The sequence below is a fragment of the Pristiophorus japonicus genome, chromosome 5 (genome assembly GCF_044704955.1).
Source record: "Pristiophorus japonicus isolate sPriJap1 chromosome 5, sPriJap1.hap1, whole genome shotgun sequence".
Classification (NCBI taxonomy): domain Eukaryota; kingdom Metazoa; phylum Chordata; class Chondrichthyes; family Pristiophoridae; genus Pristiophorus; species Pristiophorus japonicus.
In genome coordinates this window covers 23,522,070-23,542,325 of record NC_091981.1, presented here as the reverse complement: position 1 = coordinate 23,542,325, position 20,256 = coordinate 23,522,070, and the positions used below count along the sequence as shown (strand labels likewise).

At 45.8% G+C, this 20,256-nt stretch overlaps 1 long non-coding RNA gene across 1 annotated transcript; it reads right to left on the bottom strand.

The window, feature by feature from the left end:
* Nucleotides 1-206: 206 nt before the first annotated feature.
* Nucleotides 207-19,112, bottom strand: LOC139263763 (uncharacterized). The gene is made up of 3 exons (XR_011593199.1): nucleotides 18,900-19,112; nucleotides 9,426-9,675; nucleotides 207-276 (listed from the first exon to the last, which is right to left on the bottom strand). It is a non-coding gene; the product is annotated as an uncharacterized lncRNA (long non-coding RNA).
* Nucleotides 19,113-20,256: the final 1,144 nt, after the last annotated feature.

Here is a 20,256-nt window from a genome sequence, read left to right as displayed (position 1 = left end):
ACAAAAAAGTACGACACTATGATCACCTTTCCCATGGTGGCAGAGCAATCCCTTTTGTGAAATGTCTCTGGAGCTGGGACTGGAGGAAATGGCAACACTCGGTGACTGCCTCCTTCAGGACCCTTCGGACACACCCAGGGAGCTGGGCCTCAGGCTGAACACACAGATGCCGGACCAAAGACTAGTGGCTGCCAAACACCCTTTCTTCTTCCATGAAAAACCCTTCTTCTTCCTCCAAATCTAGCCGTGCCAAGAGAATGTTGTAAGGAACCGCTACTGCAAGTGAAACAGAGAACTGTCAGCAAGAGTATTGTGTAAAGGATTTGAGAAAAACAGATTAGCAGTGCAAAAAAAACCAGAAGTAAACAACAGCAAGAAGAAATGTAACAAAGACAATGCTGCCAGATGTATTTGACATATATTAGAATGTCCTAACCTTACTATTATTAAAGAGCAGTTAGTATAGGGAGACATAGGAACAGGACTAGGCTATGCAGCCTCTGGAGACTGTTCTGCCAGTCAGTTAGATCATGGCTGATCCATAGCTCAACTCCATTTACCCGACTTTGTTCATATACCTTAATACCTTTATCGAACAAAAATCTATTTTTTTTAATCTTGATAGTTCCAATTGACCTTCTGGAGCGTATTCTGGAGGCGAGAATTCCAAATTTCCACTCCCCTTTGTGAAAAAGTGATTCCTGATTTTCCTGCTGATTGGGCTAGCTCTAATTTTAATATTATGCCCTTTTGTTCAGGATTTCCCCCATCAGAGGAAACAGTTTCTCTGTATCTACCCTATCGAAACCCTTTATCACTTTAATCACCTCGATTACATCAACCCTCAACTGTCTAACTTCAAGGGAATACAAACCAGGTTTATGCAACCTGTCCTCATAATTGAAACCTTCAAGCCCTGGTATCTATGACTAGTCTTAGTTGTGTGGGGCGGACTGGTTGGGCCGGATGCTCTTTACCTTTCCGCCATTGTTCATTGTTCATAGGTTTATAGGTAACCTTCAGGGCTGCTTACCGAGGGCCATGTGGCTCTTTGTCGGCCGGCACGGACACGATGGGCCGAAATGCATTGTAGATTTCTATGTTTCTAGTCACATGGCCCAGGAGCAGCAGGGGAATTCCAAACAATGATTGCAGAAGTAAGGTTATGACAGGAGTAGGGCCTAGTCAAGCAGAGCACGAATCTTGCAGAGCGGGACAGTTATTTGCTAAGATAGCTGGGGCCAGAGGGAGTTAAAACAGACCACTTTAAGGACCACTTGGGTTTTTTCCCCTCTCAACCTAGAGCTAAGAGATGTAACGTGATGACCCCAAGTCCAGAGCAGAGAAGGGAGGAGACGGTGTCCAGTGCTGAGTGTACAACATGTGTGCCAGTACGGTAACCTGAGGGAGAGAGGGGGTGGAGTGGAAACACCGTGGAACATTTACCTGTGTTAAATGTTTAAGGGATGCAACCTCAACACAGGAGATATAGGGGGGAATTTTCAACTTTGCTGTCTGGACAATAACCTGGCAGAGTAGATCACCCACCCATTGTAAAACCTGTGCGATTTTCAGTCCATTGAAATCTGGGGGCAAAGATTAAAATTTCCCCAATGCTGCTTTAGGAAACGGGCACAAATCTGACTTACTTAGCGATTTCAACTGTTTCCTGGACAGGTATGTCTTCATCCCCTATTACCTGGAACATTTCCTACACTCGATTCTACCTTTGCTTTCATCAGTAGATTTGCCGCACTTAGTGACTTGAAAGACATTCAAAATACCAACAGTTCGAGCACCAGCCTAGCAGTCCCACCCAACCAGCCAGGAAAGGAGAATACAAAGATGAAGTGAGGACAATGAAGAAATAGTCAAGGGAAAATAAGAAGGAAGCATGTCAGCATACTTCTCTCATTGGTGATTTCATCAATGGTGCAAGGGTCAAGGATGTCTCGGAGCGGGTGCAGGACATTCTAAAAAGGAAGGGAGAACAGCCAGTTGTCGTGGTGCACATTGGTACCAACGACATAGGTAAAAAAAGGGATGAGGTCCTACGAAATGAATTTAAGGAGCTAGGAGCTAAATTAAAAAGTAGGACCTCAAAAGTAGTAATCTCTGGATTGCTACCAGTGCCACGTGCTAGTCAGAGTAGGAATCGCAGGATAGCGCAGATGAATACGTGACTTGAGCAGTGGTGCAGCAGGGAGGGATTCAAATTCCTGGGGCATTGGAACCGGTTCTGGGGGAGGTGGGACCAGTACAAACCGGACGGTCTGCACCTGGGCAGGACCGGAACCAATGTCCTAGGGGGAGTGTTTGCTAGTGCTGTTGGGGAGGAGTTAAACTAATATGGCAGGGGGATGGGAACCAATGCTGGGAGACAGAGGGAAACAAAAAGGAGACAAAAGCAAAAGACAGAAAGGAGATGAGGAAAAGTGGGGGGCAGAGAAACCCAAGGCAAAGAACAAAAAGGGCCACTGTACAGCAAAATTCTAAAACTAGCCTGAAGGCTTTGTGTCTTAATGCAAGGAGTATCCATAATAAGGTGGATGAATTAATTGTGCAAATAGACGTTAACAAATATGATGTGATTGGGATTACAGAGATGTGGCTCCAGGATGATCAGGGTTGGGAACTCAACATCTAGGGGTATTCAACATTCAGGGTGGATAGAATAAAAGGAAAAGGAGGTGGGGTAGCATTGCTGGTTAAGGAGGAGATTAATGCAATAGTTAGGAATGACATTAGCTTGGATGATGTGGAATCTATATGGGTAGAGCTGCAGAACACCAAAGGGCAAAAAACGTTAGTGGGAGTTGTGTACAGACCTCCAAACAGTAGTAGTGATGTTGGGGAGGGCATCAAACAGGAAATTAGGGGTGCATGCAATAAAGGTGCAGCAGTTATAATGGGTGACTTTAATATGCACATAGATTGGGCTAACCAAACTGGAAGCAATACGGTGGAGGAGGATTTCCTGGAGTGCATAAGGGATGGTTTTCTCGACCAATATGTCGAGGAACCAACTAGGGGGGAGGCCATCTTAGACTGGGTGTTGTGTAATGAGAGAGGATTAATTAGCAATCTTGTTGTGCGAGGCCCCTTGGGGAAGAGTGACCATAATATGGTGGAATTCTGCATTAGGATGGAGAATGAAACAGTTAATTCAGAGAACTTAAAGAAGGCTAACTTTGAAGGTATGAAGCGTGAATTGGCTAGGATAGATTGGCGAATGATACTTAAGGGGTTGACTGTGGATGGGCAATGGCAGACATTTAGAGACCGCATGGATGAATTACAACAATTGTACATTCCTGTCTGGCGTAAAAATAAAAAAGGGAAGGTGGCTCAACCGTGGCTATCACGGGAAATCAGGGATAGTATTAAAGCCAAGGAAGTGGCATACAAATTGGCCAGAAATAGCAGCGAACCCGGGGACTGGGAGAAATTTAGAACTCAGCAGAGGAGGGCAAAGGGTTTGATTAGGGTAGGGAAAATGGAGTACGAGAAGAAGCTTGCAGGGAACATTAAGACGGATTGCAAAAGTTTCTATAGATATGTAAAGAGAAAAAGGTTAGTAAAGACAAACATAGGTCGCCTGCAGTCAGAATCAGGGGAAGTCATAACGGGGAACAAAGAAATGGCGGACCAATTGAACAAGTACTTTGGTTCGGTATTCACTAAGAAGGACACAAACAACTTCCGGATATAAAAGGGGTCAGAGGGTCTAGTAAGGAGGAGGAACTGAGGGAAATCCTTATTAGTCGGGAAATTGTGTTGGGGAAATTGATGGGATTGAAGGCCGATAAATCCCCAGGGCCTGATGGACTGCATCCCAGAGTACTTAAGGAGGTGGCCTTGGAAATAGCGGATGCATTGACAGTCATTTTCCAACATTCCAATGACTCTGGATCAGTTCCTATTAAGTGGAGGGTAGCCAATGTAACCCCACTTTTTAAAAAAGGAGGGAGAGAGAAAACAGGGAATTATAGACCGGTCAGCCTGACCTCAGTAGTGAGTAAAATGATGGAATCAATTATTAAGGATGTCATAGCAGCGCATTTGGAAAGAGGTGACATGATAGGTCCAAGTCAGCATGGATTTGAGAAAGGGAAATCATGCTTGACAAATCTTCTGGAATTTTTTGAGGATGTTTCCAGTAGAGTGGACAAGGGAGAACCAGTTGATGTGGTATATTTGGACTTTCAGAAGGCTTTCGACAAGGTCCCACACAAGATATTAATGTGCAAAGTTAAAGCACATGGGATTGGGGGTAGTGTGCTGACATGGATTGAGAACTGGTTGTCAGACAGGAAGCAAAGAGTAGGAGTAAATGGGTACTTTTCAGAATGGCAGTCAGTGACTAGTGGGGTACTGCAAGGTTCTGTGCTGCGGCCCCAGCTGTTTACACTGTACATTAATGATTTAGACGAGGGGATTAAATGTAGTATCTCCAAATTTGCGGATGACACTAAGTTGGGTAGCAATGTGAGCTGCGAGGAGGATGCTATGAGGCTGCAGAGTGACTTGGATAGGTTAGGTGAGTGGGCAAATGCATGGCAGATGAGGTATAATGTGGATAAATGTGAGGTTATCCACTTTGGTGGTAAAAACAAAGAGACAGACTATTATCTGAATGGTGACAGATTAGGAAAAGGGGAGGTGCAACGAGACCTGGATGCCATGGTACATCAGTCATTGAAGGTTGGCATGCAGGTACAGCAGGCGGTTAAGAAAGCAAATGACATGTTGGCCTTCATAGCGAGAGGATTTGAGTACAGGGGCAGGGAGGTGTTGCTACAGTTGTACAGGGCCTTGGTGAGGCCACACCTGGAGTATTGTGTACAGTTTTGGTCTCCTAACTTGAGGGAGGACATTCTTGCTATTGAGGGAGTGCAGCGAAGGTTCACCAGACTGATTCCCGGGATGGCGGGACTGACCTATCAAGAAAGACTGGATCAACTGGACTTGTATTCACTGGAGTTCAGAAGAATGAGAGGGGACCTCATAGAAACGTTTAAAATTCTGATGGGTTCAGACTGGTTAGATGCAGGAAGAATGTTCCCAATGTTGGGGAAGTCCAGAACCAGGGGTCACAGTCTAAGGATAAGGGGTAAGCCATTTAGGACCGAGATGATGAGAAACTTCTTCACCCAGAGAGTGGTGAACCTGTGGAATTCTCTACCACAGAAAGTTGTTGAGGCCAATTCACTAAATATATTCAAAAAGGAGTTAGATGAAGTCCTTACTACTAGGGGGATCAAGGGGTATGGCGAGAAAGCAGGAATGGGGTACTGAAGTTGCATGTTCAGCCATGAACTCATTGAATGGCGGTGCAGGCTAGAAGGGCCAAATGGCCTACTCCTGCACTTATTTTCTATGTTTCTATGTTTCTATTCCTGCTCTATCTTTCCTGAATGAATATATTGTAGCCAGGAATATTAAGTGACCATTCCTCCCCTTGTTTGAGCCTGGTCTCCGTTATTGCCACTATAACATAATCCCATGCGGCTACTTTTGCCTGCAGCTCACCAACCTTATTAACTACGCTCCAGACATTTACATACATTCACCCCAAACCCATCTTAGTCTGTCTCTCATTTCCCCCCATCTGATCCCTCCTACTTATGAACTGCTCTTTATTATAAAGCGGTCTGGCTCTTCCAGCCCTCTGTGCACCCTGTATCTCTTCTCTATACTAATACAATAAAAGTTGGGTGTGACGGTGATCTTGACAGCCACAGGCAGTGTGCCCATGCCATGGTTTGAGACTGGAGTTGTGGCTGCAGCAGGTGACCGCTGGGTAGGCCACACAGTTTGCATGCCAGACACGAGACTCCCAAAGCAAGCGCTCTACTCGGAACTGCTTTACGGCAAACGAGCCTAAGGTGGGCAGAGGAAACGTTACAAGGACACCCTCAAAGCCTCCCTGATAAAGTGCAACATCCCCACCGACACCTGGGAGTACCTGGCCAAAGACCGCCCAAAGTGGAGTAAGTGCATCCAGGAGGGCGCTGAGCACCTCACGCGCAGGCAGCGGAAAGAGCAAGCGGTAAACTAGTCCCACCTACCCTTTCCCTCAATGACTGTCTGTCCCACCTGTGACAGGGACTGTGGTTCTCGTATTGGACATATCAGACACCTAAGAACTCATTTTTAGAGTAGAAGCAAGTGAAAGGGACTGCCTATGATGATGAGCTCAGTAACAACCTCCTTGTTAAAGCGAAGGCATCTCATACACGTTGATGAGGTCCCCCTGGAGACCGTCTGTGGATATGGCCTCCTGTTCAGTGCCCTCCTACTCCCTCTTCTGGCAGCTTCTGCTGCTCTGTGATGTCTTCCATGCTCCTCCCCGTTGTCTATTATTCCTCAAGCCAACCCTAGTAGACCAAACATCCTGCCAGATAGCATCACGATGAACGAGGTCAGCACATGGCGAATGGCAGTCTAAATAGGAGAACGGGTCGTGCAAGAAGCACACGACACTAACTCACATACATTATTCCCCATTTAGAATGTTGCCAGCATGTGCTCCTGCTGACAGCGTTACCTCCAGTACCAGTGGGCGGTGCACTTCCAGCCAGACATGTCCGCGTACTTCCTGTCTGCCATCTTGGGGACTTAGGAGGCTAACACGCAACAATTTCTAGACTTCAATGTTCCAACAGCCCTCTAAAGATAATTTCTCCTAATCTCACTCCTCACTCTATTCGTGTTAAGTATAAATCTGCTCTGTAATTCTACTCCGTAATTCTGTTCTCTTATTCTGATATTCCATTCTTTTCTGTAATACTATTCTACAATTCTCATCTGCTTTTCTCAAAGCATGTGAAGCATATTCATTTGTTTTGTTCAATGCTACTGCATAAGGCAGCACCCCTGCACTGTCACCTGGGGCATCTTGTCAGGTTCACAGCTGATGTATGACATCACCCCCACCAGGCACAGGGATATGTTTTTAATCAGCTTGTGCCAAGACATTTGTAGAAGTTCATTCTTACTCGTGTTTCTTGAAACTGTGCTGACAAGCAGGATACCAATCCCGGTCTTTATCTGCCCTTAGTATATTGAGCAGCTATTGAAATCAGCTTGCTTGACTTTCCCATATATTTACTAGGACTACAGAGGAATGACATTCGCCAACATTCCAGCTTATGGGACCTAAAATGCAGCATCTACCTATTTTAGTGATGTTCATTATTCAATGTTGCCACTTAAGTGAGAAATGAGCATGAAGGTAAAAGGAGTGTAAGCATGTTTCTGGGCAGCATAGAAGACTGTTCCATCTCTATTTAGTATCACCATACATGATGCTATACAACCACAATGGATGTTAGAGGAGGTTAGAGGTAGAGAGCAGAGCATGTGGGCGTGTATAACGTTACGTTCACAATATAACTCGATTGAACCTTCCCTGCAACCATTCCCTGCTTCTTCCTATAATGTAATTGCAGAGAACAGCATGCAATACCCGAACTGTGGTCTAACCAATTTAATGCACACATTATTATATATCACTTCATTGCCACTGTAGTCAATGTCCAAAGGTACAAATCCCAGAATCTCTCCACTTTTTAAAGTTTTTTTTCTGTCAGCAGTCTCACGATGTGGAGATGTTGGGACTGTCTGGTTCAGCTTTAGCAAGAAAGGGAGAAGCGGAGAGTTGTATCAGATGTGTAGGGCTGAGGCAGCGGTAGGATCTTCTATCAATGGTGGGCAGGGAGCGGGTGGGTATAAGCAAGGAACGATGCACAAAAGCACCAGAGTCAGCTGACTGAAGATATGGGCTGGAGGAAGTTGCAGAGATAGATGGGGAAAGGCCCTGCGGAGATTGGAATATTGAGGCAAGGATTTGAAATGTAATATATTGGGGGACAGGGAGGCAACGTAGGTTAGTGAGGATGGTGGTGACAGGAGACCGAGACTTAGGGCAGGATATGGACAGCGAGTTTTGAGCAACTAATAATTTATAGAGGGTGGAAGACCAGCAAGCCGACCATGGGAATAATAAAGTATGTAGATGACAAATGTGTGAACAAGGTTGTTGTCAGTACACGTTGGGACCGAGGTGGGAAACGTTTCAGAGGGAAACGTGGTTTTAGTGTTAGCAATGGGCAGGATGTGGTGATTGATGTTCAAATCAGGGTCAAATAGGACATCAAGGTTTCTTACAGCCTAATGTATGGAGCATGGAGTCGAATGGAGTCAGTCGCAAGGGAGTAGGGGTTGTGCAGCATCCAAGAAACGATGGCTTCTGTCTCCCCAACGCTCAGCTAGAGGATGACAGGATAATGCAACATGCATCAGACACAAATGAATTTGGAGACCTTCTCAGGATCCCACCACCACTGACCGGTCTGCATAGTATTTGGGTGGATTCATCGTATTGTGCATGTACTTGTTTGTCAGTTCTCAATGAATTCAGTAGATTAGGGCTGCGGTGGATGATATCCTTGATTCACAGCAATCACCAGTCCACTCTGCCTCCATCTTCTAACAGTGGTGGCAGATTGGTGCCAAGTTAAGGCCCTGTGGCTGATCTCCGCATATTCGCTTGCGTGAGTCAGTCCTTCTGAGACCTCGTGCACGGTAATGGAATGCAAGGCTTTTCTATGGGGAGAAGCCCCATTAAGTGCCCGAGTGTGCAATCAATGGCACCTTGCATGTTTGGGAAACCTGTGAGCTGCTGTAAATGCTGCACTCTCTCTTTCTTGAAGAAAGTGCTGAAAATTTTTTCTTGGTAAACAGGATTTATGTTAGTTAGTGCATCAGCGGAGAAAAGACTGATTTGGCGAATGTGCCTAGGGGTGGTTCGAAGAATGTGGTTACAAGAGAAGGTCAGAGGCTAGGTATTCACATCCTAACTCCCCATTTACAAGGCACAAGTCAGGAGTGTGATGGAATACTCTCCACTTGCCTGGATGAGCGTAGCTCCAATAACACTCAAGAAGCTCGACACAGTCCAGGACAAAGCAGCCCACTTGATTGGCACCCATCCACCACCTTAAGCATTCACTCCCTTCACCACCGGCAAACCGTGGCTGCAGTGTGTACCATCTACAAGATGCACTGCAGCAACTCGCCAAGGCTTCTTCGGCAGCACCTCCTAAACCTGCAACCTCTACCACCGAGAAGGACAAGGGCAGCAGGCACATGGGAGCAAGTTCCCCTCCAAGTCACACACCATGCTGACTTGGAAATATAGAGTCATTCCTTCATCGTCACTGGGTCAAAATCCTGGAACTCCCTCCCTAACAACACTGTGGGAGTACCTTCACCACATGGACTGCAGTGGTTCAAGAAGGTGGCTCACCACCACCTTCTCAAGGGCAATTAGGGACGGGCAATAAATGCCGGCCTATCCAGAGATGCCAACAACCCAGGAACAAATACGTAAAATACAAACAGTACGACACTATGATCACCTTTCCCATGGTGGCAGAGCAATCCCTTTTGTGAAATGTCTCTGGAGCTGGGACTGGAGGAAATGGCAACACTCAGTGACTGACTCCTTCAGGACCCTTCAGACACACCCAGGGAGCTGGGCCTCAGTCTGAACACACAGCTGCCGGACCAAAGACTAGTGGCTGCCAAACACCCTTTCTTCTTCCATGAAAAACCCTTCTTCTTCCTCCAAATCTAGCCGTGCCAAGAGAATGTTGTAAGGAACCGCTACTGCAAGTGAAACAGAGAACTGTCAGCAAGAATATTGTGTAAAGGATTTGAGAAAAACAGGTTAGCAGTGCAAAAAAAAAACATAAGTAAACAACAGCAAGAAGAAATGTAACAAAGACAATGCTGCCAGATGTATTTGACATATATTAGAATGTCCTAACCTTACTATTATTAAAGAGCAGTTAGTATAGGGAGAGATAGGAACAGGACTAGGCTATGCAGCCTCTGGAGACTGTTCTGCCATTCAGTTAGATCATGGCTGATCCACAGCTCAACTCCATTTACCCGACTATGTTCATATACCTTAATACCTTTATCTAACAAAAATCTATTTTTTTTAATCTTGCTAGTTCCAATTGACCTTCTGGAGCGTATTCTGGAGGCGAGAATTCCAAATTTCCACTCCCCTTTGTGAAAAAGTGATTCCTGATTTTCCTGCTGATTGGGCTAGCTCTAATTTTAATATTATGCCCTTTTGTTCAGGATTTCCCCCATCAGAGGAAACAGTTTATCTGTATCTACCCTATCGAAACCCTTTATCACTTTAATCACCTCGATTACATCAACCCTCAACTGTCTAACATCAAGGGAATACAAACCAGGTTTATGCAACCTGTCCTCATAATTGAAACCTTCAAGCCCTGGTATCTATGACTAGTCTTAGTTGTGTGGGGCGGACTGGTTGGGCCGGATGCTCTTTACCTTTCCGCCATTGTTCATTGTTCATAGGTTTATAGGTAACCTTCAGGGCTGCTTACCGAGGGCCACGTGGCTCTTTGTCGGCCGGCGCGGACACGATGGGCCGAAATGCATTGTAGATTTCTATGTTTCTAGTCACATGGCCCAGGAGCAGCAGGGGAATTCCAAACAATGATTGCAGAAGTAAGGTTATGACAGGGGTAGGGCCTAGTCAAGCAGAGCAAGAATTTTGCAGAGCGGGACAGTTATTTGCTAAGATAGCTGGGGCCAGAGGGAGTTAAAACAGACCACTTTAAGGACCACTTGGGTTTTTTCCCCTCTCAACCTAGAGCTAAGAGATGTAACGTGATAACCCCAAGTCCAGAGCAGAGAAGGGAGGAGACGGTGTCCAGTGCTGAGTGTACAACATGTGTGCCAGTACGGTAACCTGAGGGAGAGAGGGGGTGGAGTGGAAACACCGTGGAACATTTACCTGTGTTAAATGTTTAAGGGATGCAACCTCAACACAGGAGATATAGGGGGGAATTTTCAACTTTGCTGTCTGGACAATAACCTGGCAGAGTAGATCACCCACCCATTGTAAAACCTGTGCGATTTTCAGTCCATTGAAATCTGGGGGCAAAGATTAAAATTTCCCCAATGCTGCTTTAGGAAACGGGCACAAATCTGACTTACTTAGCGATTTCAACTATTTCCTGGACAGGTATGTCTTCATCCCCTATTACCTGGAACATTTCCGACACTCGATTCTACCTTTGCTTTCATCAGTACATTTGCCGCACTTAGTGACTTGAAAGACATTCAAAATACCAACAGTTCGAGCACCAGCCTAGCAGTCCCACCCAACCAGCCAGGAAAGGAGAATACAAAGATGAAGTGAGGACAATGAAGAAATAGTCAAGGGAAAATAATAAGGAAGCATGTCAGCATTCTTCTCTCATTGGTGATTTCATTGGTGCAAGGGTCAAGGATGTCTCGGAGCGGGTGCAGGACATTCTAAAAAGGAAGGGAGAACAGCCAGTTGTCGTGGTGCACATTGGTACCAACGACATAGGTAAAAAAAGGGATGAGGTCCTATGAAACGAATTTAAGGAGCTAGGAGCTAAATTAAAAAGTAGGACCTCAAAAGTAGTAATCTCTGGATTGCTACCAGTGCCACGTGCTAGTCAGAGTAGGAATCGCAGGATAGCGCAGATGAATACGTGGCTTGAGCAGTGGTGCAGCAGGGAGGGATTCAAATTCCTGGGGCATTGGAACCGGTTCTGGGGGAGGTGGGACCAGTACAAACCGGACGGTCTGCACCTGGGCAGGACCGGAACCAATGTCCTAGGGGGAGTGTTTGCTAGTGCTGTTGGGGAGGAGTTAAACTAATATGGCAGGGGGATGGGAACCAATGCAGGGAGACAGAGGGAAACAAAAAGGAGACAAAAGCAAAAGACAGAAAGGAGATGAGGAAAAGTGGGGGGCAGAGAAACCCAAGGCAAAGAACAAAAAGGGCCACTGTACAGCAAAATTCTAAAAGGACAAAGGGTGTTAAAAAAACTAGCCTGAAGGCTTTGTGTCTTAATGCAAGCAGTATCCATAATAAGGTGGTTGAATTAATTGTGCAAATAGATGTTAACAAATATGATGTGATTGGGATTACAGAGACGTGGCTCCAGAATGATCAGGGCTGGGAACTCAACATCTAGGGGTATTCAACATTCAGGAAGGATAGAATAAAAGGAAAAGGAGGTGGGGGTAGCATTGTTGGTTAAGGAGGAGATTAATGCAATAGTTAGGAAGGACATTAGCTTGGATGATGTGGAATCTATATGGGTAGAGCTGCAGAACACCAAAGGGCAAAAAATGTTAGTGGGAGTTGTGTACAGACCTCCAAACAGTAGTAGTGATGTTGGGGAGGGCATCAAACAGGAAATTAGGGCTGCATGCAATAAAGGTGCAGCAGTTATAATGGGTGACTTTAATATGCACATAGATTGGGCTAACCAAACTGGAAGCAATACGGTGGAGGAGGATTTCCTGGAGTGCATAAGGGATGGTTTTCTCGACCAATATGTCGAGGAACCAACTAGGGGAGGCCATCTTAGACTGGGTGTTGTGTAATGAGAGAGGATTAATTAGCAATCTTGTTGTGCAAGGCCCCTTGGGGAAGAGTGACCATAATATGGTGGAATTCTGCATTAGGATGGAGAATGAAACAGTTAATTCAGAGACCATGGTCCAGAACTTAAAGAAGGCTAACTTTGAAGATATGAGGCGTGAATTGGCTAGGATAGATTGGCGAATGATACTTAAGGGGTTGACTGTGGATGGGCAATGGCAGACATTTAGAGACCGCACGGATGAACTACAACAATTGTACATTCCTGTCTGGCGTAAAAATAAAAAAGGGAAGGTGGCTCAACCGTGGCTATCAAGGGAAATCAGGGATAATATTAAAGCCAACTAAGTGGCATACAAATTGGCCAGAAATAGCAGCGAACCCGGGGACTGGGAGAAATTTAGAACTCAGCAGAGGAGGACAAAGGGTTTGACTAGGGCAGGGAAAATGGAGTACAAGAAGAAGCTTGCAGGGAACATTAAGACGGATTGCAAAAGTTTCTATAGATATGTAAAGAGAAAAAGGTTAGTAAAGACAAACGTAGGTCGCCTGCAGTCAGAATCAGGGGAAGTCATAACGGGGAACAAAGAAATGGCAGACCAATTGAACAAGTACTTTGGTTCGGTATTCACTAAGGAGGACACAAACAATTTCCGGATATAAAAGGGGTCAGAGGGTCTAGTAAGGAGGAGGAACTGAGGGAAATCCTTATTAGTCGGGAAATTGTGTTGGGGAAATTGATGGGATTGAAGGCCGATAAATCCCCAGGGCCTGATGGACTGCATCCCAGAGTACTTAAGGAGATGGCCTTGGAAATAGCGGATGCATTGACAGTCATTTTCCAACATTTCAATGACTCTGGATCAGTTCCTATCGAGTGGAGGGTAGCCAATGTAAACCCACTTTTTAAAAAAGGAGGGAGAGAGAAAACAGGGAATTATAGACCGGTCAGCCTGACCTCAGTAGTGAGTAAAATGATGGAATCAATTATTAAGGATGTCATAGCAGCGCATTTGGAAAGAGGTGACATGATAGGTCCACGTCAGCATGGATTTGTGAAAGGGAAATCATGCTTGACAAATCTTCTGGAATTTTTTGAGATGTTTCCAGTAGAGTGGACAAGGGAGAACCAGTTGATGTGGTATATTTGGACTTTCAGAAGGCTTTCGACAAGGTCCCACACAAGAGATTAATGTGCAAAGTTAAAGCACATAGGATTGGGGGTAGTGTGCTGACATGGATTTAGAACTGGTTGGCAGATAGGAAGCAAAGAGTAGGAGTAAATGGGTACTTTTCAGAATGGCACTCAGTGACTAGTGGGGTACCGCAAGGTTCTGTGCTGCGGCCCCAGCTGTTTACACTGTACATTAATGATTTAGACGAGGGGATTAAATGTAGTATCTCCAAATTTGCGGATGACACTAAGTTGGGTGGCAGTGTGAGCTGCGAGGAGGATGCTATGAGGCTGCAGAGTGACTTGGATAGGTTAGGTGAGTGGGCAAATGCATGGCAGATGAAGTATAATGTGGATAAATGTGAGGTTATCCACTTTGGTGGTAAAAACAGAGAGACAGACTATTATCTGAATGGTGACAGATTAGGAAAAGGGGAGGTGCAACGAGACCTGGATGCCATGGTACATCAGTCATTGAAGGTTGGCATGCAGGTACAGCAGGCGGTTAAGAAAGCAAATGACATGTTGGCCTTCATAGCGAGAGGATTTGAGTACAGAGAGGATTTGAGTACAGGGGCAGGGAGGTGTTGCTACAGTTGTACAGGGCCTTGGTGAGGCCACACCTGGAGTATTGTGTACAGTTTTGGTCTCCTAACTTGAGGAAGGACATTCTTGCTATTGAGGGAGTGCAGCGAAGGTTCACCAGACTGATTCCCGGGATGGCAGGACTGACCTATCAAGAAAGACTGGATCAACTGGATTTGTATTCACATAGAGTTCAGAAGAATGAGAGGGGACCTCATAGAAACGTTTAAAATTCTGATGGGTTCAGACAGGTTAGATGCAGGAAGAATGTTCCCAATGTTGGGGAAGTCCAGAACCAGGGGTCACAGTCTAAGGATAAGGGGTAAGCCATTTAGGACCGAGATGATGAGAAACCTCTTCACCAAGAGAGTGGTGAACCTGTGGAATTCTCTACCACAGAAAGTTGTTGAGGCTAATTCACTAAATATATTCAAAAAGGAGTTAGATGAAGTCCTTACTACTAGGGGGATCAAGGGGTATGGCGAGAAAGCAGGAATGGGGTACTGAAGTTGCATGTTCAGCCATGAACTCATTGAATGGCGGTGCAGGCTAGAAGGGCCAAATGGCCTACTCCTGCACTTATTTTCTATGTTTCTATGTTTCTATTCCTGCTCTATCTTTCCTGAATGAATATATTGTAGCCAGGAATATTAAGTGACCATTCCTTCCCTTGTTTGAGCCTGGTCTCCGTTATTGCCACTATAACATAATCCCATGTGGCTACTTGTGCCTTATTGTACCTTATTAACTATGCTCCAGACATTTACGTACATTCACCCCAAACGCATCTTAGTCTGTCTCTCATTTCCCCCCATCTGATCCCTCCTACTTGTGAACTGCTCTTTATTCTAAAGCGGTCTGGCTCTTCCAGCCCTCTGTGCACCCTGTATCTCTTCTCTATACTAATACAATAAAAGTTGGGTGTGATGGTGATCTTGACAGCCACAGGCAGTGTGCCCATGCCATGGTTTGAGACTGGAGTTGCGGCTGCAGCAGGTGACCGCTGGGTAGGCCACACTGTTCGCATGCCAGACACCCGACTCCCAAAGCAAGCGCTCTACTCGGAACTGCTTTACGGCAAACGAGCCTAAGGTGGGCAGAGGAAACGTTACAAGGACACCCTCAAAGCCTCCCTGATAAAGTGCAACATCCCCACCGACACCTGGGAGTACATGGCCAAAGACCGCCCTAAGTGGAGTAAGTGCATCCAGGAGGGCGCTGAGCATCTCGAGTCTCATCGCCGAGAGCATGCAGAAACCAAGCGCAGGCAGCGGAAAGAGCAAGCGGTAAACTGGTCCCACCTACCCTTTCCCTCAATGACTGTCTGTCCCACCTGTGACAGGGACTGTGGTTCTCGTATTGGACATTTCAGACACCTAAGAACTCATTTTTAGAGTGGAAGCAAGTGAAAGGGACTGCCTATGATGATGAGCTCAGTAACAACCTCCTTGTTAAAGCGAAGGCATCTCATACACGTTGATGAGGTCCCCCTGGAGACCGTCTGTGGATATGGCCTCCTGTTCAGTGCCCTCCTCCTCCCTCTTCTGGCAGCTTCTGCTGCTCTGTGATGTCTTCCGTGCTCCTCCCTCTTGTCTATTATTCCTCAAGCCAACCCTAGTAGACCAAACATCCTGCCAGATAGCATCACGATGAACGAGGTCAGCACATGGCGAATGGCAGTCTAAATAGGAGAACGGGTCGTGCAAGAAGCACACGACACTAACTCACATACATTATTCCCCATTTAGAATGTTGCCAGCATGTGCTCCTGCTGACAGCGTTACCTCCAGTACCAGTGGGCGGTGCACTTCCAGCCAGACATGTCCGCGTACTTCCTGTCTGCCATCTTGGGGACTTAGGAGGCTAACACGCAACAATTTCTAGACTTCAATGTTCCAACAGCCCTCTAAAGATAATTTCTCCTAATCTCACTCCTCACTCTATTCGTGTTAAGTATAAATCTGCTCTGTAATTCTACTCCGTAATTCTGTTCTCTTATTCTGATATTCCATTCTTTTCTGTAATACTATTCTACAATTCTCATCTGCTTTTCTAAAACCATGTGAGGCATATTCATTTGTTTTGTTCAATGCTACTGCATAAGGCAGCACCCCTGCACTGTCACCTGGGGGCATCTTGTCAGGTTCACAGCTGATGTATGACATCACCCCCACCAGGCACAGGGATATGTTTTTAATCAGCTTGTGCCAAGACATTTGTAGAAGTTCATTCTTACTCGTGTTTCTTGAAACTGTGCTGACAAGCAGGATACCAATCCCGGTCTTTATCTGCCCTTAGTATATTGAGCAGCTATTGAAATCAGCTTGCTTGACTTTCCCATATATTTACTAGGACTACAGAGGAATGACATTCGCCAACATTCCAGCTTATGGGATCTAAAATGCAGCATCTACCTATTTTAGTGATGTTCATTATTCAATGTTGCCACTTAAGTGAGCAATGAGCATGAAGGTAAAAGGAGTGTAAGCATGTTTCTGGGCAGCATAGAAGACTGTTCCATCTCTGTTTAGTATCACCATACCTGATGCTATACAACCACTAATGGATGTTAGAGGAGGTTAGAGGTAGAGAGCAGAGCATGTGGGCGTGTATAACGTTACGCTCACAGTATAACTCTATTGAACCTTCCCTGCAACCATTCCCTGCTTCTTCCTATAATGTAATTGCAGAGAACAGCATGCAATACCCGAACTGTGGTCTAACCAATTTAATGCACACATTATTATATATCACTTCATTGCCATTGTAGTCAATGTCCAAAGGTATAAATCCCAGAATCTCTCCACTTTTTAAAGTTTTTTTTCTGTCAGCAGTCTCACGATGTGGAGATGTTGGGACTGTCTGGTTCAGCTTGAGCAAGAAAGGGAGAAGCGGAGAGTTGTACCAGATGTGTAGGGCTGAGGCAGCGGTAGGATCTTCTATCAATGGTGGGCAGGGAGCGGGTGGGTATAAGCAAGGAACGATGCACAAAAGCACCAGAGTCAGCTGACTGAAGATATGGGCTGGAGGAAGTTGCAGAGATAGATGGGGAAAGGCCCTGCGGAGATTGGAATATTGCGGCAAGGATTTGAAATGTAATATATTGGGGGACAGGGAGGCAACGTAGGTTAGTGAGGATGGTGGTGACAGGAGACCGAGACTTAGGGCAGGATATGGACAGCGAGTTTTGGGCAACTAATAATTTACGGAGGGTGGAAGACCAGCAAGCCGACCATGGGAATAATAAAGTATGTAGATGACAAATGTGTGAACAAGGTTGTTGTCAGCACACGTTGGGACCGAGGTGGGAAACGTTTCAGAGGGAAACGTGGTTTTAGTGTTAGCAATGGGCAGGATGTGGTGATTGATGTTCAAATCAGGGTCAAATAGGACATCAAGGTTTCTTACAGCCTAATGTATGGAGCATGGAGTCGAATGGAGTCAGTCGCAAGGGAGTAGGGGTTGTGCAGCAGCCAAGAAACGATGGCTTCTGTCTCCCCAACGCTCAGCTAGAGGATGACAGGATAATGCAACATGCATCAGACACAAATGAATTTGGAGACCTTCTCAGGGTCCCACCACCACTGACCGGTCTGCATAGTATTTGGGTGGATTCATCGTATTGTGCATGTACTTGTTTGTCAGTTCTCAATGAATTCAGTAGATTAGGGCTGCGGTGGATGATATCCTTGATTCACAGCAATCACCAGTCCACTCTGCCTCCATCTTCTAACAGTGGTGGCAGATTGGTGCCAAGTTAAGGCCCTGTGGCTGATCTCCGCATATTCGCTTGCGTGAGTCAGTCCTTCTGAGACCTCGTGCACGGTAATGGAATGCAAGGCTTTTCTATGGGGAGAAGCCCCATTAAGTGCCCGAGTGTGCAATCAATGGCACCTTGCATGTTTGGGAAACCTGTGAGCTGCTGTAAATGCTGCACTCTCTCTTTCTTGAAGAAAGTGCTGAAAATTTTTTCTTGGTAAACAGGATTTATGTTAGTTAGTGCATCAGCGGAGAAAAGACTGATTTGGCGAATGTGCCTAGGGGTGGTTCGAAGAATGTGGTTACAAGAGAAGGTCAGAGGCTAGGTATTCACATCCTAACTCCCCATTTACAAGGCACAAGTCAGGAGTGTGATGGAATACTCTCCACTTGCCTGGATGAGCGTAGCTCCAATAACACTCAAGAAGCTCGACACAGTCCAGGACAAAGCAGCCCACTTGATTGGCACCCATCCACCACCTTAAGCATTCACTCCCTTCACCACCGGCAAACCGTGGCTGCAGTGTGTACCATCTACAAGATGCACTGCAGCAACTCGCCAAGGCTTCTTCGGCAGCACCTCCTAAACCTGCAACCTCTACCACCGAGAAGGACAAGGGCAACAGGCACATGGGAGCCAGTTCCCCTCCAAGTCACACACCATGCTGACTTGGAAATATAGAGTCATTCCTTCATCGTCGCTGGGTCAAAATCCTGGAACTCCCTCCCTAACAACACTGTGGGAGTACCTTCACCACATGGACTGCAGTGGTTCAAGAAGGTGGCTCACCACCACCTTCTCAAGGGCAATTAGGGACGGGCAATAAATGCCGGCCTATCCAGAGATGCCAACAACCCAGGAACAAATACGTAAAATACAAAAAAGTACGACACTATGATCACCTTTCCCATGGTGGCAGAGCAATCCCTTTTGTGAAATGTCTCTGGAGCTGGGACTGGAGGAAATGGCAACACTCAGTGACTGACTCCTTCAGGACCCTTCAGACACACCCAGGGAGCTGGGCCTCAGTCTGAACACACAGCTGCCGGACCAAAGACTAGTGGCTGCCAAACACCCTTTCTTCTTCCATGAAAAACCCTTCTTCTTCCTCCAAATCTAGCCGTGCCAAGAGAATGTTGTAAGGAACCGCTACTGCAAGTGAAACAGAGAACTGTCAGCAAGAATATTGTGTAAAGGATTTGAGAAAAACAGGTTAGCAGTGCAAAAAAAAAACATAAGTAAACAACAGCAAGAAGAAATGTAACAAAGACAATGCTGCCAGATGTATTTGACATATATTAGAATGTCCTAACCTTACTATTATTAAAGAGCAGTTAGTATAGGGAGAGATAGGAACAGGACTAGGCTATGCAGCCTCTGGAGACTGTTCTGCCAGTCAGTTAGATCATGGCTGATCCACAGCTCAACTCCATTTACCCGACTATGTTCATATACCTTAATACCTTTATCTAACAAAAATCTATTTTTTTTAATCTTGCTAGTTCCAATTGACCTTCTGGAGCGTATTCTGGAGGCGAGAATTCCAAATTTCCACTCCCCTTTGTGAAAAAGTGATTCCTGATTTTCCTGCTGATTGGGCTAGCTCTAATTTTAATATTATGCCCTTTTGTTCAGGATTTCCCCCATCAGAGGAAACAGTTTCTCTGTATCTACCCTATCGAAAACCTCTCACTTTAATCACCTCGATTACATCAACCCTCAACTGTCTAACTTCAAGGGAATACAAACCAGGTTTATGCAACCTGTCCTCATAATTGAAACCTTCAAGCCCTGGTATCTATGACTAGTCTTAGTTGTGTGGGGCGGACTGGTTGGGCCGGATGCTCTTTACCTTTCCGCCATTGTTCATTGTTCATAGGTTTATAGGTAACCTTCAGGGCTGCTTACCGAGTGCCACGTGGCTCTTTGTCGGCCGGCGCGGACACGATGGGCCGAAATGCATTGTAGATTTCTATGTTTCTAGTCACATGGCCCAGGAGCAGCAGGGGAATTCCAAACAATGATTGCAGAAGTAAGGTTATGACAGGGGTAGGGCCTAGTCAAGCAAAGCACGAATCTTGCAGAGCGGGACAGTTATTTGCTAAGATAGCTGGGGCCAGAGGGAGTTAAAACAGACCACTTTAAGGACCACTTGGGTTTTTTCCCCTCTCAACCTAGAGCTAAGAGATGTAACGTGATGACCCCAAGTCCAGAGCAGAGAAGGGAGGAGACGGTGTCCAGTGCTGAGTGTACAACATG